Source organism: Lagopus muta, chromosome 1 (assembly GCF_023343835.1).
Source record: "Lagopus muta isolate bLagMut1 chromosome 1, bLagMut1 primary, whole genome shotgun sequence".
Taxonomy (NCBI): Eukaryota; Metazoa; Chordata; class Aves; order Galliformes; family Phasianidae; genus Lagopus; species Lagopus muta.
Window position 1 is genome coordinate 111,860,333 of NC_064433.1, and position 17,057 is coordinate 111,877,389.

The window sequence follows — 17,057 nt, forward strand, 5'->3', positions numbered from 1 at the left end:
ATTCCAGCTGATTTCAAGGAGACAGCAAGGAGATTGGTCTGCTGTGTTGGTGATGGAGGTGTTAATTAGCTGGTTTCTCTGAAGTGCCTTGCAAACAGCAGAGTGATGTTTCAGAAGGATCCTCATCACCCCCCAGCAGCCAGTTAGTTGCTCAATTATCTTAAGTGCATCATTTGACATCTTCCTGAATAGTGGCTCTCTCCTGTGACAGGTATTAGAATTTAGATTCAAGTAAACAGTTCTTGAGTTTGAGAAGAGCCAAGACTGTGATGTTTACTTCCAGATCTGGATGTCATGCTCCTAAAATGCCCAGGCCACTGGGTGTTGCTGGTTCCTGGCCGGGGAATAAGCAGAGGTTTCATTTCTGGGCTGGGGTGAAAGCTACTGAAAAACGCTTTAGCACAAACCTGTGACTTCCCCACCTGGGAATGAGAGCAAGAACAGAGTCTCAGGGAGTGAAGTTTGCCAAGCCTTCTGGTTTTCTTCTCTAGGAGCACAATTTCTGCTCTTTTCAGGATAAAACCTGAAGGAAAATTAGGGCAATTAACAACATTACAACAAACTTTATAATGAGAAAGCACATGCTCCTGTCAACATGTTCTGGGATATATAAGGACTTCCATGATCTACAGGGCTTTTATTGCTGCTTTTGTTGGAATGCATCAGTGGGTATGAACCAGGCCAAGCAGCAAGCCTGCTTTCCTTTGAGGTCATTCTCTATCTCTGCAGCATTGCAATTGCTGCACACACACACACACACAGACGAATGGTTGAGGTGGGAAGAAGCCTTTGGAAATTGTCTGGTCCAACCATGCCATGTAGTGACACAGAAAGCAGGTTGCGCTGGTCATGTCCAGGTGGGTTTTGAGTATCTCCAGGAAAGGAGATTCCAGTCTCTCTGGACAGCATGTTCAGTACTCTGTCATCCTCACAGCAGAATAGTTTTTCCTCACGTTCAGACAAAGCTACCTTTGTTTAATTTTGTGCCCGCTGACTCTTACCCTGCCACTGAACACCATGAAAGAGTCTGGCCCCATCCTCATTACACCATCCCTTAAGATACATTGATCCCTGATGCATTGATAAGATTCCCTCTGTCTTCTCCAGGCTCAGCTCTCTCAGCCCTTCTTTATAGGAGAGATACTCTGCCACTGGACTCTCTCCAGTAGTTCCACATCTTTCTTATACTCAGAAACCCAGAGCTGGACACAGTACTCCTTGCACTTGCCTTTGTTGAACTCCATCATGTTCCTCTTCACTTAACTCTCCAGTCAGTCCAGGTCTCACTGAATGGCAGCTTTCTGGTGTGTTGGCCACTCCCCCCAGCTTCATATCATCAGCAAAATTGCTGAGAGTGAACTAAGTCCCTTCATCCAGGTCACTGAAGAGTAAGCTGAACAATACTGGACCCAGTACCAACCTCCAGGGGACACCACTAGCTTTAGGCCTCCATCGGGACTCACCAGTGATCACAAGACCCTGAGACTCACCATTTAGGCAGTTCTCAATCCACCTCACCATTCATTCATCTAACCCACACTTCCTGAGCTTACCTATGAGGATGTTATGGGAAACAGTATTAAAATACTTGCTCAAGTCAAGGTTGACAACATCCACTGCTCTTCTTTCATCTACCCAGCCAGACATAATAACATAGAAGGCCATCAGTTTGGTTGAGCACGGTTCCCCTTTTGTGCATCCGTGCTCACTGGTCATGATCACCTTCTTTTCCTCCACAAGCTTGGAGGTGACATCCAGGATGAGCTGTTCCATTACCTTTCCAAGGGCAGAGGTAAAGCTGACTGGTCTGCAGTTCCTTAGGTTGGCCCTCTTGCCATTTTTGAACTGGAGTGGCAGTTCTGGAAGGAAACTGGCTTTCCTCTAGTCCTCAGACACCTTTTCTGTTCTTCATGACCTATGAAAGGTAACGGAGAGAAATAATATATGCCAACTCCCTCACAATTGTGGGTGCATCCAATTGGGGCCGATAGATTTGTGGGTGTCAGATTTGCCTACATGATCTCTAATGCAGTCTTCCTTGACCAGTGGAAAGTCTTCCTTTCTCTAGAATTTCTCTCTGGTCACACAGATCACAGAATCACAGAATGGCCCAGGTTGGAAGGGACCTCAAGCATCATGAATCTCCAACACTCCTGCCACATACAGGGCCACCAGCCTTCATGTTTAATACCAGACCAGGCTGCCCAGGGCCCCATCCAACCTGGCCTTGAACACCTCCAGGGACGGGGCATCCACAGCCTCTCTGGGCAGCCTGTTCCAGCACCTCACCACTCTCATAGTAAAGAACTTCCCCCTGACATCCAACCTAAATCTTCCCCCCTTCAACTTAAAACCATTCCCCCTTGTCCTGCTGTTATCTACCCTTGTAAAGAGTTGACTCCCCTTCTGTTTGTAGGCTCCCCTTTAGGTACTGGAAGGCTGCAATGAGGTCACCCCGCAGCCTTCTCTTCTCCAGGCTGAACAAGCCCAGCTCCCTCAGCCTGTCTTTGTAGGGGAGGTGCTCCAGCCCCCTGATCATCTTTGTGGCTCTCCTCTGGACCCTCTCCAACAGCTCTCTGTCTTTCTTGTACTGGGGGCTCCAGACCTGGACACAGTACTACAGAGGGGCCTCACAAGAGCAGAGTGGAGGGGGACAATCACCTCCCTGTCCCTGCTGGCCACCCCTCTTCTGATGGAGCCCAGGATGCCACTTGCTTTCTGAGCTGCAAGGGCACACTGCTGGCTCATGTTAAGCTTTTCATCCATCAGGACCCCCAGGTCCTTCTCTGCAGGGCTGCTGTCAAGGACTGAATGCGTACAAGTCCATGGTGCCGGATGGCGTGCATCCCAGGATTCTGAAGGAGCTGGTTGAGGTAATTGCTGAGCTGCTCTCCATCATATTTGAAAAGTCGTGGCTGTCAGATGAGGTCCCAGATGACTGGAGGAAGGGTCACATCACTCCCATTTATAAGAAAGGGAGCATGGAGGACCTGGGGAACTGCAGGCCAGTGAGTCTCACCTCTGCACCTGAGAAGATCATGGAACAGATCCCCCTGGACTGCATGCTTGATCACATGAGGAATGAGCGTGTGATCCGAGACAGCCAGCACGGCTTCACCAGGGAAAGGTCATGCTTGACCGATTTGGTGGCCTTCTACAATGGAGTGACAGCATTGATGGACTAAGGGAAGGTGACCAATGTCACTTACCTGGTCTTTAGGCTCTGGGATTCCTGAGGGCTGGCCTTAGCAGTATGCATTCAGTTATTATCTTCACCAAGGCACCCATTCAATTCAGCAGCAAGCACTCATTTTCCTTAGTCTTCCTTTTGCTACAGACGTATGTGAAGAAGAAATTCTTGTCCTTGACATCCCTGTTGAGATTTAATTCCAAATGGGCCTCATTCTTCCTCATTGCATCTGTGGATACTTTGAAATGACCTAGGCAATTCGGAGACAGGGTTCAGAGTGCCTGTTTGCACTGCAGAGAGCAGCATGGCCCTGCACCAGCTAAACTGGCTCTGAGTGAGCTGCCCGAGGCAGGGAGGACATGACCCACTCTGGCACACCTCTGCAGCCAATATGAAACGTAGCTGGCTGAGATCTTTGGCAGGCTGGAGCATTTGTGCAGGCAGAGCTACATTCTGCTTTGCTACGTGGTGCCTAAACTGAGGTCTCAGCCTTTGGAGCAGATTGGAATACCCTGCAGCCCTCTGCTTCTAGCTTTCTTTGTGGTATGACTGAGACCACTGGAGAGAATGCTATGGACCTGTATATTCTTGCAGCTCAGATAGTGCAAATCTTGCAACATCCCTGTGAACTGATCTTTTTGTCAGGATAATGACCTACCCCAAAAGTCAAGTTGCTACAGCTTGAATTCATTGAACACTCCTGGTTGTAACGAAAGGGCCATCAAAGCTTACATTCCCAAAGCGTAGCTGGATCTGGCTTAGTGAGCGCAATGAAGTAATAACAATTCTTTCTATCATTAAATTCAGCCAGCTCAGTTTGGGTATGTTCAGGAAGCAAACCAATTGAGGCTGAAGTTAACCAGGCACATTTCAGGGTAGATTTGTATTGTAAAATGCAGCAATTCTGGGTTGTTAGAGTTCCTTCACAAAACTCCTGTGCAATACTAGCAAGTGGAGGGTCACACCAAATGTCTACCATATGCTGCACATATCCAGTTTCCTCTCACAGTTTTCATTGTATTACATTCTGATTTTTTTTTCCTTTAAGATTTAATTCCCTAGACTGTTGTTGGAAGTATACGGAGTTACAGCAATGGAAGGAATTTCACCTGTTCAAATCTAGTTTGAGGGATCCAGGCATAGCTGGTTTTTCTATATTGCATAATAAACATTCCACCTCTTATCCCTCCAAGGTATGGTAGTCATTTCTTTCATATTCTTGTACATATCCACAGTACCCATGGTTATGCTACACGGGGTTACGGTGACACAAGAACTGTCAGCTTACTTAACAGAAGTATGTAAATGAATGTCACTACCACCTCTAATGTCAAGCAAAAGTCAACACAAAAGATTTTATTCCACCAAAAGTCTTGGTCTGCAGGTCACTGTCCCCCTTTCAGCCTACCGCAGCTATTCCAGGAAAGTCAACAGACCCTGGCAGGTCACTTCCTCCAGGTGGGTCAACAAGTGATACTGCTGACTTCGTTCAGACTTTAGGAGTATAATTGTTCTAACTGGGAAAGTGTACGCAGAGCAAATTTCATTTGGCTCAGACACACTTAGCCAAATTACAGCAAAAAACTTTCTCTGTTATGTTTTCCCCTAAAAGGATAAAGACTAAGCCAAATTGCTGACTTGACCAAATTTTTAACAAAGTACATCAGCCAATTCCATAGTTAAGTTTCTCACTTGGAATTTCTGTACACGCTGACAAAAGCTCACCTGTCACAACCTGTGGCCCACTGTCAAACGCCACAGCTTTCAAATTTTATGCAACTTCCTGATGCAGCTCCTGAGATTTAGGCAGAATTGTTAGTTTCAAGAGTACTGTTCTCAGAAAAGTTGTTGATGACATTTATCAGCCAAAAAAGAAAGCAAAAGACATCACGTCAAGTAGCTTAAAATAAACAAATAAAGGCTTGGGAGGCTACTTCCATTACTCCTCACCCAGGCAACTTTCCTTGAAAGTAACCCCTGTGAACTATTCCAAAACCAAATTACTTTTCTTGTTGTAAGGAAGGCAGAAAGATTCAGGGTGAGGACTGTTAAGAGCTAAATGGGTAGTTTTACAGTGATGCATTCTTTCTCTCTTTCAGTCTTACGAAGAGCACAAAGTATTTTAAACTCTCATGTGATGTGTAATGTAGAAGTTTGTTCTTACGCTTAGTTATCTGCTCATAGACATGGTAACTTTGTCAAGCTGAGATATTTCTGCAGCTATTAGAAAAATGGACATTTTAATATTCCACTTGAGCACTGTAGAAATGTGAATGCCAAAAGCTCTTGAATAAGAACTTGTCCTTCAGATTAGCAATAGGAACAATAGCTTTCTTGAATCTATAGCTACAGTGAAACATGAGTAAACTTTCATCTGAACATCCATGGACTATGGAACAGACAGGTGCCAAAAGGAACATGATTTCAATTTCTCCATTCCTTCCAATTTTATGGAACATGTAGTACAGATCTCAAGAACCATGGCTTCAGCTAGACATTTGGCTGCTCATATCCAGGCAGCACTACACCAGCATTCACTTGGGTTACAAGGATGAGGAGACCATACAAAAGACTGTATGGGAAGTGTACAGGTACTCTCCAGTCAATCTCTATATGCTTGCCATACTTAAGACCACTAGTTACACTCAAACTAATTCCAAAACAATCAATAGATTGCTTTGAGACTTCTCTCAACCCTGAAGAAACTTTCCAGTATTTCTTATTTTTTGATGGCTAATTAGAAGATATGAACCAATGTATGAAGATGGTGTCTTTTCAGCAGCCATTTTTCTTTTCTTTATCCTTGTTTATTCAGTGGTGTTTTAATCCAAGTTAACTATGTCTCTAGCAGCAAATCATGTTCTAAATGACAATTAATTATGCTAGCAGGAATATAATTGGAGGGAGAATATCCAATCACTTCTACTTGCTGTAGCATACACTGACCAAAAGCAGCAATGAAGAAGACACACTGCAGAGCACTATTTGAAAGGAGTGAAGTATTATGGAGCATACCTGGTCCGCATAGCATAAGAGCAGCAGAGATTCCTCCCTTGGAGATGAGCACAAGAAACAGCTGTGCCATTAGATCTGCTAGAAACTGCTGCCTGATTTGAAAGTGCGCATAGGATCATGAATAAATCATTAACGTCTCACAGTGGAAGTCTTCATTGGGCTCCACACACATCCTTGGTGGCTCAGTAGAAGATGTGCAGTGCTTCCTTTATCAACCTACAAGTGGAAACATGGGGTATGCAGGGGAGGAACACGACTATGTGCGAAGCCTTGCCGAGCCTTGGGTAGATAACTCCAAATTGTGTGGTGTGATGGATACACCTGAGGGATGGGATGCCATCCAGAGAAGTCTAGACAGGCATGAGCAGTAGGCCCAGGTGAACCTCATGAGGTTCAACAAATCCAAGTGTAAGTTCTTGCACCTGAGACATGTCAACTCCTGCTATTAAAACAAGCTGGGGGGATGTAAGGATGGAGTGTTGTCCTGACAAAAAAGACTTGGGGTACTGGGAGACGGGAAGCTGGACATGAGCCAGCAATGTGCCCTCACAGCCCAGAAAGTCAACTGTATCCTGGGCTGCATCCAAAGAAGCGTGGCAAGCAGGGTGAGGGAGGTGATCTTGTCCCTCTGCTCTGCGCTGGTGAGACCTCACATGGAGTACTGCATCCAGATGGGGAGTCCTCAGGACAGAAGAGATGTGGACTTGTTAGACCATGGCCAGAGGAGGGCCTCAAAAATGATCCAAGGGATGGAACAGCTCCCATAAAAGGATGGGCTGAGAGAGCTGGTGCTGTTTTCTCAGTCTGGAGAAGAGAAGGGTCCTGGAAGACCTGAGAGCAGCCTCTCAGTATCTGAAGGGGGGGAAAGAGGCATAGGGAGGAAGAGGACAGACTCTTTAGCAGGGTCTATAGTTATAGACATGGGAAAATGGTTTCAAACTAAAAGAGGGAAGATTTAGACCAAATATAAGGAAAAAGTTTCTTACAGTACTGGTGGTGAGGCACTGGCACAGGTTGCCCAGTGAGGCAGTGGATGCCCCATCCCTGGAGACATTCAGGGTCAGGCTGTATGGGGCTCTGAGCAACTTGATGTAGCTGTTCATTGCAGGGGAATTGGACCAGGTGATCTTCAAAGGTCCCATCCAACTCAAACATGACGGGGTGACATAGCCTCTCCATTCCCTGAGCCCTTCATCTTGCATGGAGGCACAGCACTGTGGATGCCAAGTGTCTGTCAGCCTTTCAAACACCCCAGCAGACAGGCCACATATCAAATGTGCTATTTGCCAGGGCACACTTTTATTGATTTTTTTTTTTTTTTTTTTAAAGAGCAAAACATTGGCAAAGGTTTATCTGATTGCCTGTCACCAAAATCAACACAGAGCAAATCTCAGGCATTCATCCTGTACATTCTCAGCAATAACAGAGAAAGCTTATTTAAATTCACTCACCTCACAGCAATGTTTCTGGGAGAGCTGCACTGTATCAGTTTTTGAAGCGCTATGCAAGACTGAAACACCAGGCAAACAGCACAGCCAGTTCTGGCACTTAGAGAGGGTTATCTGGGGTTCAAGAACTGCTTCATGCAGAAGCAGGCACTAGCAGCTATTGCAGCACTGCTATTCTGTATATTTCCCAGAGCTGAAAAGTACTCAGATGGGACTGTTCATTGCAACTCTTCCTCCAGCCTTTGCATTGTTCAGGCTCTCTTTTCTTCAGCCCGAACAATTTGAAACCAGAATGATGAAAAAATAGTGCATTATGTTTTCAGCAGTCTCACATCTGCCACAAGGAAAAAGAGCAAGTCCTTCTCAACAGGAGGAAAACATCCCCATCCACTAGATCTAGCGGACAGCTCTCTTTCAGCAAGCCTTAGGAAAAACATGCTCCTAAAAAGGCAGTAATAAACTGAGATTCAGCCTGAAAGAATGCAGGCTGGTATGTTTTTGGGAGGAGAGGGAGAACGGAAAGGGAGGAGTACAGAATAAGAGGCACTTGAAGTCGTGAAAAAGCTGAGAATCTGTAAACAAACTGAAAAACAGTGAACAAAATGCACTACAGCTGGAAACAAAGAAAAAAAGTCCCCAAGCTTGGGGAATCTGTGCTGCATATGCACAATGCAATTCCTAGTCTGCAATGAGACTAGGAAAAAATAATTAAGGGATTTAAAGCTGTTGATGGCAAAAAAACCCCGTGCATCTTTATTTTGCAATTTTACAGAAGACCTGAGGGTTTTAAATCTCTTGCAAGCTCTTGATGAAGCTTGAAGCAAGAGTCTTGAAGCCCCAAGGAGTCAGGACTGGTATCCTGTGCCAGGCATACTGGCTGCACCCAGGGGGCTGTGGTTTGAGGGATGCTACAAGGAAATGAGGCCTGGGAATTTGCTTTTTGTAACCATGATGCGTATGCACAAAAAGCTTCCAGCATTACACTGAGTTTCAAGAAGCATATGTAATGTAATATGTTTATCTTCTTGAATTTGTTTCTTCAGTGTTGTGCTGTCAGTGCTGTCATAAATCTACTGGGCTTACTTGGGCCCTTTGGGCCCTGTTTTTGTAAGATCCTCTTTTCCTGTTGCAGGTATGTTTTAAGTCCTGGGTTGAGCACCAGAAGCTGCAACAGCAAAGATCCGTGAACCACTCCCATCTCTGCCTGCTACAACACTGAGCAGAAAAATAAGATGATCTCATCAGCACTTGCTCGCGTCACGAAAATGCAGAGGGGAAGACAGAGTGCTCAGAAAAGCATCTTGACTCAGCATGAGCACCCCTGTGTCACAGCAGGTTTCCTTCTGCAGGGGTGCAAGTTGCTATGCCAGTCAGTGTGGAGTTGGGGTGGTATTCCTAGTGGCAGGAGCCTGGCTGTAGTTGTTTCAGCAGGTTTCAAGAGCCCAGCCAAGCGTTTCCCCCTGGGCTGCGGTATACAACATGGAGAGTTGAAGCTGGTGCTTTCCCACTCAAACATTATTGATCTGGCCCTGGAGGAGCAGATGAGTAGCAGGAGTAAAACCAGAGCGTTGCCCCCAGGCAGGGATCTTGCTTACACTTCTTACATACACACCAAAAAAACCCAACCCAACAACATGATTTTGCTTTGGGAGTCCATGAATGTCTGGATATCCCAGGAAGATTTTTGAAGCCATCAGCCCAGGTTAAGCAGTTTTGAGAAAAGAGCTGGTATTTCCAGGCAGAGCGCGCACTACCTCTTGGGCTGTGCATGCCTTGGGGGTGGGTGTGCTGGGAGACACAGAGCAGCGTGCTGCATGCCCCTTCATGCTTACCTTCCAGAAACAGGGCCTGGGACCAGAGGGAACATGCTAGAAGAAACACGGTGCAGACAGACCTCATGATGTCCCAGACCCTGGAAAAACTTCAGTTGAAGCTTTTGTTTCTATAGTCAAGGCCAAGACATTGATCATAGAAAAGCATGCATTGTAGCTCTTACACCCACTATTCTTCAGCTTTCCTACCCAACTTCTAAGGATGCTCGACCAGCCTGCTTTGCTTCAAGAGTGTAATACTTAAGCGAAAGTGAGGTCACATCTAACGGGCATAAAATCATACATTTTATAGTTTATAACAATTTTCTCCCGTCTACATATTCACATGTGCCACAGGGTTTTCTCAAGGCCTTCTCTCCACAGCCAGGACACTGAAATCATAAAATGATCTAATGCATTTTTCTTCGCTCTCATTTCAGTGTCCCTGCCCTTTTCCACTGTATTTCCTACACATGAAGCATGCTTTTCAGTACTCATTTTCAACACTTTCTTCTCTGATGCTGCTTTAGCCTACTCCTTCTCCTCATTCTTTCTTTTTGCCTGTCTTCTGTTTATCAGTCCGCCTTCCCTTCTTCTGTCCTATTTCAAAATCTCTCTGCCAGCCAGACCTGCTATCTCTAAAGCATAATGCTGTCAGCTGTAATAGGACATAACCTATCTCCCATGGCTTTCATCTTCACATCTTTTTTTTCCAGGGGGGGAGGGGCCGCATTCTCTTTCTGTTCACAAATCCCGATTCCTGTTTCAGTCTCTTTCCCTGCACTTCGCTTGAACTTCTCTTTCCATTGCTCACCGCACACATTCTACTCCAGCCCCTCCTTGTGTTTCTCCTCCACTTTTTCAACTGTCTGTCACAAGACAAACAAGCTGCCTAATCTACCATCTAGCCACTATTGAGCTTTCCAGTCCACACCCACTGCTGTTGTAAGTGAGCACCTAATACATAGTAAGATTGGAATCTCTCTCATTCTCTCCCCCCCCCCCTTTTCAAACTGTGCTGAAAAGATTGATATGTTTTTTCCAGCAGTTCCGCCTCCGCCTTCCATGCCCCTAGATGTCTTGGAGAAACAGAGTGCCAGGGACGTGGATTACAGAAAACTGTAGTTAGCACTCATTCTTTTAAACACATGAGAGTTTTACTGTCTCTGTCTCCCAGAAGAGGAGATGAGGCCCTGATGTAATGATTTTTATGCCAACGGAAAGACTGATAGTAAACTCAGCAGGAGCAGGACATGGGACAAGAGGGGTTGCAAAATGAAGTGTGGAAATAGAAATGGATGTGGGAGAGATGTGTAGAAGTTACAGGAATTAAAGGGTCATTAGAAGAAGCACACAGATAGAGTGGTCTTCTCCCTTGTACTCAGGATCTCCCTTGAAATCTGTATTTCTCTAAAACAAATCAGCAATCCCCGGGGTCAGCCTCCAGGGGCTGACCTAGAGAGCATGTTAAAGGAGGATCCATTCCTTGTGACTTCAGCTATTTATTTGCCACAGTTCATAAGAAAGCCACTTTCCCACAGTTGCTGCTTTCCTCAAAGATGCGTGCTATTCTGGGGAAAAACAAAACAAACAAAAAAAAAAACAAAACCAAAAACAAAAAATAAACAGAAATGTAGAACTTCTGCTTCACCCATACTGAATCACAGCAGAGGCTCATGCAGGTCTGGAAGGAATTTGATATCCCTGACAGTAGTAAAGAGGATCCTGCTTCTCTCCATCCCAAAAACTTCCATAAAACCAGAAAACACAGAGACACTCGTATTGGAATCCCTGGTCTTTCCACAAGGCTGAGGGCTTGGGGATGTCTTCAGTCCCACAGTTGAAGACGGACAAAGATGAGGTCATAGAATCTCAGGATGGCTTAACTTTGAAGGGACCTCTAAGGTCATCTAATTCCAGTCCCCCTGCAGTGGGCAGGGTTGCCAACACTAGATCAGAATGCCCAGGAATCAATCAAGCCTGGTGTTGAAAACCTCCAGGGATGAGGCATCCGCACTTTCTCTGGGCAGCCTGTTTCAGTGCCTCACCACCCTTTGAGTGAAGAATTTCCTTCTAACATCTAACTGAAACCTCCCCTCATTCAGTTTAAATCCATTTCCTCTTGTCCTATCACTATCTATCTGCATAAAATAGTCAGTCTCCCTCCTGCTTGTAAGCTTCTTTCAAGTACTGGAAGATTACAATCAGACCCTGGAGCCTTCTCTTCTCCAAGGTAAACAATCCCAACTCCCTCAATCTTTCATCATGTGAGAGGTGCTCCAGCCCTCTGATCATCTTCAGGTGAAGATGATCCTCCTCTGGACCTGCTCCGTTGTCCTTCTTGCACTGCGGGCCTGGACACAGTACTCCAGATGTGGCATGACAAGGTTAGAGTAGACGATCACTTCCCTGTCCCTGCTGGCCACCCCTCTTTTGATGCAGCCCTGGATACCTGTGGCCTTTCAGGCTGCAGGTGCATACTGCTGGCTCATACTCACCATTTCATTCATCAGGAACTCCAAGTCCTTCTTGGCAGGGCTGCTCTATAGGAGTTCATCTCCCAGTCTGTACTCATATCTAGGATTGCTTTGACCCAAGTACAACACCTTGCACTTGGCCTTCTTGAACCTTGTTAGGTTCTCGGGGGCCTGCTTTTCAAGTCTGTGCAGCATCCTTCTGAATGGCTTCCCTTCCTTCTGTTGTATTGACAGCACCACTCGGCTTGGTGTCAGCAGCAAACTTGCTGAGGGTGCACTTGATCCCACTGTGTTGATAAAGATGTTGAAGAGCACCAGTCCCAAGACAGACTCCTGGGGGACACCACTCATGACCAGCCTCCACCCTGACATAGAACCACTGACAACAACCATCTGGCTACAACTATTCAGCCAATTCTTTATCCACTGAACTTCAAATCCATATCTCTTCAATTTAGAGATAAGGATATGGTGTGGGACCATGCCAAACACCTTGCAGAAGTCCAGGTAGATGACATCAGTTGCACTTCCTTTATCCACCAATGCTGACACTCCATTATAGAAGGCTACGGGATTGGTAAGTCATGATCTGCCCTTGATGAAGCCAGGCTGACTGTCCCAGATCACCTTGTCATCTCACATGTGCCTTAGCTTTTCTTCCAGGAGGATCTTCTTCATGACCTCTGCAGGCACAGACATGAAGCTTGCTGGTGTGTAATTCCCCAGATCTTCCTTTCTCCCCTTCTTAAAAATGGGAGTGATGTTTCCCTTTTTCCAGTCACCAGGGACTTCTCTGGACAGCTATGACTTTTCAACTATGATGGAGAGGGTCAGTCAACACACGTCCCTCAGAAGGCATGCTTCCAGCCTGGGCAGGCTTAGCTGCAGGCAAGCGCTGCTCCAGAGCACAGAAGATAAGCACAGAAAATGCAGGCAGAAAAAGCATCCTGAGCTGCCAGGCAACTTTTTTAAAAAGGGAAAAGGAAAGAGAGAGAAAGAAAGAAGCACATGGAAGAAGGAAGGAAAAAGAAATAGGGTTGTAGAAAATCATTCAAAATCTATTAATTAACCCAAATTCAAATTGGCAGTGTGCTTGTAAGCAAAAACTGCCTTGACTTGTCCTATCTAGTCACCACAATGTGTTAAGTGTATTACTAGTAAGTGATGTGCATTTTCCATAATGTTCTTGCCATCAGAATTAAGTTCTGATGTAAGTTGAATTCTCATCTTTTCCTGCAGCAGGAGCTAATATGGAAACAATGAAAAATTCAACACACGCTCTTTCCCCTCTCTTGATTGCTAATCCTATCTACTACAGGCCACATAGTGAGGATTTGCTACACGTACATGACCTTAGTTGCCTAGAATCAGAATATTAAGGAGAAATATAGCAGGTTTTTACCACTCATCAAATAAAGCAGTAACTAAGGCAGCATGTCTGCTGGCAAAGCAGCAGTATATAATACTGTTTTCTTTATGCTGGGGAACTCAGATCTGCCAATTCAGAGAAATTGTGGTTTCTTAGAAATTAGAACTTCCATCTGATTAGAAATGAAAATATATTTTTTCTTTCCACAAAAAATGTCTTCCCCTTTTGGACTGATTTGTTGGCAATCTCTACACATCAAACTTTAACCCAAAGAGTTTGTGTCTAATGTAGTTCTGGACACAAGGTGCATCACAGAGCACAGGTTAAGAAGCATCCTCAGAAAAGCCCCTATGCTCCAAGTGGCAAAGTATAGCTTTTCTGCAGTGCTCATAATCCACTTTTGCACACTGCAGTGAACTGAAGGGGCACCAGCCAAAGTGGCAGATCATGCACCATGTTCTCAGTGTGTTTTGGTGTGCTTTTCTTTCCCTCCATAAGAGCATCTTGATTTCCTAGTGGAAATTGAGGGAGACTTATGTATCTTCGTACGTGCTTGCCTCTCATAAGTAATGCAAAAGACTTCAGAAATGCATTTGTGTTTCCTCCACAGAGAAAATGGAGAAGACTGAGGTCAAAAAAAGCTCACCGTCTCTCTGACATTAGTTAAATTGTGGCATCTATACTTAACTTTGCTCTTTGTATTATTGCTCCTTACTACTTACATCTGCTGCCTTGAGGCTGGAGCAAAGGTGTCTCATTCTTTAACAACAGTTAAAGGAAAGGGAAGTAAAGAAAAGTGAAGACTAGTTTCTCTAGAATTGAAGCTATGAATTGGGAGTGAATGCTCAGACTGCATGAGTCATGCTGCTTTTCCAGGAAGGGACTCTTACTGTGTGCTGGGGACGGACCACATTTTTGTTATAACCAGAATGCTGTCGCATAAGCCATGCACTGGCCCAGCCCGTGTCCTCTGGGTAACTGAATGCAAATGAGACGGACTGTAACTCAGCCAACAGACACTGAATTACCAATCATTGAAGGCAGCCACGCTGTGTTCCTCATGCTACGTGCTGACAGCCCGCAGACAGCGGGTTCATTGGATGGTGCTGGCCTCCTTTCCCCGCTTCGAGCTGCAGCACCACATGTAAAGGAGCAGGAAGCAAGGGAAGTTCCTCTCCCAGATGGGTATACAAACAGTGGTTGCATCGATGCTAATAGAAAGGGATCCTGTCCAAAATAAACAGCCAGAAAGGCTGACTTCAGGACCCGAGGGAGATAAACGAGTTTGGAAGAGCCCAGTGGATTGGTTCGCACCCTTGTTCCCACTACAGCCCCCCCTTCAGAAGAAGGCTGCATTTGCTGGCAAAATCAACAGACAATGCCTTCTTCTCTGTCCTGATGGTACAAGATCCTGCCTGCACCCGGCTGTGTTTTCCAAGTGGCTGCTCAACAAGAAGAGGAGAGGTGGAGCTGGACATGGCAAGGCTCCAGTGCCACAGGGAAGACAGGAAGGGGAGACTGGTTGGGAAAGCCAGTGCCATGCATCAACCCAGCAGAGATAATTGGGAAAAGTGTGGAAGCAAGAGAAGTTTGGTTGTTCCTGCAGCGCAGCCAGATGCCATCTCCCATGGGAAATGAGCCAGGCCAGAAAAGAGAAGAGCTGTGCCAAAATCTGCACTCCTCTGTATCATCAACCTCAAAGAGAAAAGGCTTCGCTCTTGTCAGTGGTCTTTGGGGCATATCTGCTGAGAGAGGCTCCCCTCAAAATACTTTGTCTTTTTACCCACTCTAGAGCAACTCTAGAGTGCTGGTGGAGACCAATCCCCCAAGTTCACCTCCCCAAGTTCTTTCACAGGTTGTTCCAGTCCCTTCTGCTCACCTGGCTCCCAGCCCTCCAGTTAGGGCTTTATTTTGCATGGCATCCTTTAATTAGAGGGCAAGGCAGACCTTGTGGTGGGGGTGCTGGCAGGGAGGGCAACTCCTGAGTTCCAGTGCTTGTGCCTAGACCTGGGGCTTGGCATGTGTTAGTGCCTTCACAAGAGATGAACCCAACACTCAAGGAGATGAGCATTCTCGTTGCTCTTTTCTCTTTTCCCTCCCATGTAATCTATAAATATTAAAGCCTTCCACACTGAGCATAATTGCTACCACAGCATACTTGGCATTGCTGTCCCATAACACCCTGCAGCTCCATGGCTGAGGTACTCTCCAGGGAACTGTGACATTGCACATCACAGCCATCCCTTAGGCAGAGGCTGGGAAGCCACCTGGCAGTGGTGGCAGCGTAATAGCATAGCTGTTGGCTGTGCTACAAAGGAGCAAAGTATCTTGGTCTTGAAGACCACATAGAAGTATCTGCTCTTTGTAATGGCCACTGTGAGTGGATGAAGGCATCCAAGTCCTGCTCCATGTCTCACCTGAGCAGTTGCCACTTTCAGTGAGACTCAGACTCATCAGCATATAAATGTCTTGAAGACAGACTCAAGACTACACTTTCACAACTTAATACTATCAACATGAAAGCAGCTGGCAGCAGGGGAAGTCCCACTCTGCCTCCCGGCAGCGTGTTCCCAATCCTTCCTCTGCACTGGCACCACTGCTAATGCAGCCACGTGTTCTGCTGAATGAGGGAATTAGTACAGCTGGAAGCTTTTTTGTGCACGCTGATTTTCAGCTGGATCAGTGCCCTAGTTTGGTAACTGCACGGCTGCAGGAGTAAGATGGTGCAGGACAGGACAGGATCAACCCTTTTGGTGCTGCTCAGCCACTCAAGAAACAGCCACGTCTGAGTCCTAGCATTCATAACGTTTTGAAATAGCACATGTGTTCTTAGTTTGGTCTTATTTATAAGACTTACAGGCCTACATTCACCTAGATGTGGAATTATTTTAGTTTTCGCTAAATACTGAAAGAACAATACCAGTGAAAGCTGAAAGTAATCCATCTTCTGCTTCATTAAAACCAGATTTCTCTGCTTGTTTACACAAGGCCATTTTTGCATTACACTGTCAGCATCAGGAACGCATACGGTATGATGATGATTCATGGTCTGATTTTTGGGTGGTCCTGTGTGGAGCCAGGAGTTGGACTTGATGCTTAGGGAATCCCTTCCAACTTGGGATATTGCATGATTCTATGAACGATCTGCCTTCTAAACACCACCCTAATACAATTCAAATATGGACTGGTGATCAGCCATCATACTTAACATGTTTTCAAGAATGCAGGGCCTCCACTACAGAAGTACGTGGGTTAATAAAAGAGGCCAGGTTTAATTACATGATTCAAACAAGGAAATATCATGAGATCACCTAATATGCTGTTATTACCTCTTGCAGTTGGGTTCACAACTGAGACCTTTCTGAGCAGTGAAATGAGATTGGTTTACCAGGAATTTCAGTGAGGAAAAGCCTCAGAGAGTTGGGAAAGGGAACTGGGCATGGCCAAACCCCTAAGGGAAATGACCTTCAGGGAACATGTGAAGAGAAGGGAACGGGGAGCCAGAGCAAGCAAGCAATGTTTAAGAAAGGTGGTTTGGGCCATCCTGAGTGCCACTTGCTGGCAGATACTCAAAGAAAATAAACGTATAAGGTGAGTGGGGGTTTGGCTGAAAGAGTGGCTGTGGCAGTTTTCTCTGGTAGGCTGCTCACTGCTGCAGGGACAAGCTCCTTTGTGATGAGTTTGATCTCTGTATTGGGTCAGTAGCTTTGTCTGCTTCAGCACTGTGTATGGGTAGTTTCGTAACGA

General features: G+C 45.7%; 1 pseudogene; it reads right to left on the bottom strand.

Annotated features, from left to right (window-relative positions):
- The window catches only part of LOC125696868 (zinc finger protein 622-like), a 121,547-nt pseudogene extending 119,774 nt beyond the window's left edge, over positions 1 to 1,773 (bottom strand).
- Between the last annotated feature and the right edge of the window lie 15,284 nt (positions 1,774 to 17,057).